Source organism: Carlito syrichta, unplaced genomic scaffold, assembly GCF_000164805.1.
Source record: "Carlito syrichta isolate Samal-C Ts95f unplaced genomic scaffold, Tarsius_syrichta-2.0.1 Scaffold307323, whole genome shotgun sequence".
Lineage (NCBI taxonomy): Eukaryota > Metazoa > Chordata > Mammalia > Primates > Tarsiidae > Carlito > Carlito syrichta.
The window spans coordinates 133,435-136,719 of record NW_007251419.1 but is presented as its reverse complement, the minus strand read 5'-3'; the positions used below and the strand labels follow the sequence as shown (position 1 = coordinate 136,719).

At 45.4% G+C, this 3,285-nt stretch overlaps 1 pseudogene; it reads left to right on the top strand.

Moving 5' to 3' along the window:
- The first annotated feature begins 466 nt into the window (after nt 1–466).
- Nucleotides 467–1,390, top strand: LOC110596217 (annotated as a pseudogene).
- The last annotated feature ends 1,895 nt before the right edge of the window (nt 1,391–3,285 follow it).

Genomic DNA, 3,285 nt, shown 5'->3' with positions numbered 1-3,285 from the left:
TTATTATTCCAGGCACTCTTAAAAACTGTATTGTGTTGTTCTACTTAAGCCCTCAGAAAATTCTACAAAGAAAGCATTTTTAGTCCCACCTTACAGATGTTGAAACTGAGATCCAGAGAGACTAGTTTACTTATTGTCAAATATCAAGTAAACGGAAGAACTTGTTGGTTTCGCATTGGTCTGACCCCAGATGTGTTACCACCACTGTCTTACACTTTGCCAAGCAAGTTGCATATACTTCTGGAAGGCCTGTAGATGTCTCGTGAATGTATGCACCGGCATCAACTTGTAAACTCCCATAGACAAGGCTATTTAATCAGTGTCTGGCATCATAATATACACATGAGGATGCTCATCCTATAGACCCAGACAGCTCAGTTCTGAGTCCCTGGGCTGAAAGGGCAAGCAGTGATGTCATGCATCTGTGTCTGTGGCTTGTTTTCTTTAGGTGTATAGAGAAGATACCATGGAACCAGAGAACCTCATGCAAGTGTCTAATTGTGTTTTTCCTGCAGCTCTCACAGTCTTGGGAGCTCCAGCTTTTCCTGTTTTTAGTGTTTATGTTTGTTTACATCCCCACTGTGGTGGGAAACCTCCTCATCATAGTCAATGTACCAGTGACCTCTGACTCATACACCTGTGTACTTTCTGCTTCGAAACCTGGTTGTCATAGACCTCTGCTGTTCCACAGTCATTTCCTCAAAGATGCTGGTTAACTTCTTTCATGAGACCAAGACCATCTCTTACCAGGGCTTCATGGCCTAGATCTTCTTCATCCACTTTTTGGAAGGTGCCATGGTCTTCTTCCTCTCAGTGATAACCTGTGACCACCTCATTGCCATCTCCTGGCTCCTCCATTATGTCACCATGAACACTCAACTGTGTGTGGAGTTGGTGGTGGCTGTCTGTGTAGGAGATTTTGTTCACTCCACTGTCCAGTTGACTCTGATGCTCCCACTGACTTTCTGTGGCCCCAACATCCTGGATAACTTCTACTGTGATGTCCCCCAAATGCTGAGACTTGCTTGTAGTGACACCTGGAGTTTCTCATGATCTCCAATAGTGGGAAGCTAGTTCTCTTTTGGTTCCTTCTCCTTTTGATCTCTTACACTGTCATCCTGGTGATGCTGAGGTCCCATCCACGGGAAGGGAGGAGGAAGGCAGCTTCCACTTGCGCCATTCACATCATCATGGTGTCTATGATCTTTACTTCAAGCATTTACCTCTGTACCCTACCCTTCTCCCCATTCCCCATGGACAAGGCTGTGTCCATCAGCCACATGGTCTCAACCCCATACTCAACCCCATGATCTACACTCTGAGAAACCAGGAGATGCAGGCAGCAGCGGAAAGATTAGAGAGGCACTGGCTGGCTTGGGAAACAGAATGACAATGGTAGGTCATTTCTCTTTGCCTGTCTTGTCTTCCCTTTGTGAGGTAGAGAGGAGCTGCCGCATATGCTCTCCTCGTGACTCATGGATGTGTTGTCAGGGTGGTAGAAAAAAAATGAATGAGTTTTGAAACTAAGCAAGTACGTTTTTTAGAAGAAGGGAAAGTGTCCTCTTTGGTGGCTGTGATAGAGTTCCACCTGCACTCATGAGAAATGTTCACATGGCCCTGGAAAACCACACCTTCCTTCCCCTTCCTGGTGGGCAGTTTCCGCTTATGATGACAGCATTTCCCCCCTGAGAGAATTCCTATCTTCTATATTTTGACTCTCCTCTCAGCATGCCCTTTTGGTTTGAGTCCAGAGTATTGGAGAGAGCTCAGGATGTGTAGTCTTAGTTAGTTCTAACTTGGGAGCTGTGACCCTTCATTTATCAACTGGTGACCACAGATAAGCCACTGCCTTGTCTTGGTGTCATCATGGCTTCTTCCTCACCGAATGGCCTAAAACAGCATCTGTCCCAATAATATCACAGACTTGCTGTAAGATTTAAATTTTAAAAGGTGAGACAATATTTTATAAGCCAGAGAAATTATACATGAGTTATTGTTATTATTATTCCTGATATTGATTCTTCCATCAGTTGAACCATATTTTGAAAGTAGGGCAAAAATTCCTGTGTGACATGAGGCAGGCACGAGGAGGGTGGGAGCTGCACTCCAGAGGGCCACGCAACATACCCAGGGCGAAGCCAATCACAGAGAGTGAGCAGAGACTCAGGGACATTTCTGGAAGGGTTTGACTACTTAGGGCTGTTCTCCCTGTACCGCCATTTTCAGACTCAACTCTCTTGAAGTAGGAATCAGAATATCCTCCCTCCCTTCCTCCCTTCCTCTCTCCTTTCCTTCCTATCATATGGAAATATGCATTTGGGGCCTAACACAATACTCTCTCCATAGAATGTGCTCTATAATGGTTTGTTAACACTTCCTTTTTTAATCTCTCTTTCTATTTCCACCCTTTTTCCTCTTTCCTCCCCTGTGGGATATGCAGGTCATGTAAGCATGACTCTACAGCAGGAACTGTGAGTGAGAGTTTTTCCCAGAGAAGGAGGATATGGGACAGACTCCCCTCAAACGTGTCTACTATGAAAGGAACAAGAAGGGCACCCTTTAAGCAGCACCATCCAATGGACTTGTCTTTAGTTATGTTGGATATTCATGTTTTTATTCATTTATTAGACAAGTATTTATTGAGTGCCTACAGTTTTCTCTTTCTGTCCTATTTTGTACTCTCTACCCATAGGTTATTGGGGACTGACTTTGTCTTGGCAGATCCAGGGGGGAAAAGGACATGCTTAGCCTTGGCTAGGAACCTGGGGAAGCAGGACAACCCCAGAGGATACACATGGCAGGGGCTGTGGCTGACCCTGTAGGAACCATCACAAGTGAGGAGTGATGCAGAGAGAGCCAGAAACAGGAGAGGAGGCAATTGGAGCAGCCAAGGATGATGTTGCCTGCCGGGATATTCCCCTACAGCATGTCTCCAAATCTCACATGTGCAGGGCCATACCAAGGATAGGGCAATGGGTCCCTGTGCAAGCCATACGGGGTTCCTTTTCTGTTTATAGATAATTTACAAACAATAATAAAACTACTAAAAATGGCTTTTTATAATCACCATGCCCAGGCAATTCTAAACAATGTCAGAGATAAAATACTTCTCCCTGCCTAGTGGATTTGCTTCCACCACCCTGCCCTTTATGAGTCGTGTGTGTGTGTGTGTGTGTGTGTGTTGTGTGTCTCGGGTGTGTGTGTGAATCAGAAGGGACCTGAGAAATTGGGGAAAGAATCAGAATTGGAAGGGGAGAAGCCCAGAGCCTTCTGAGGGATGGGGCC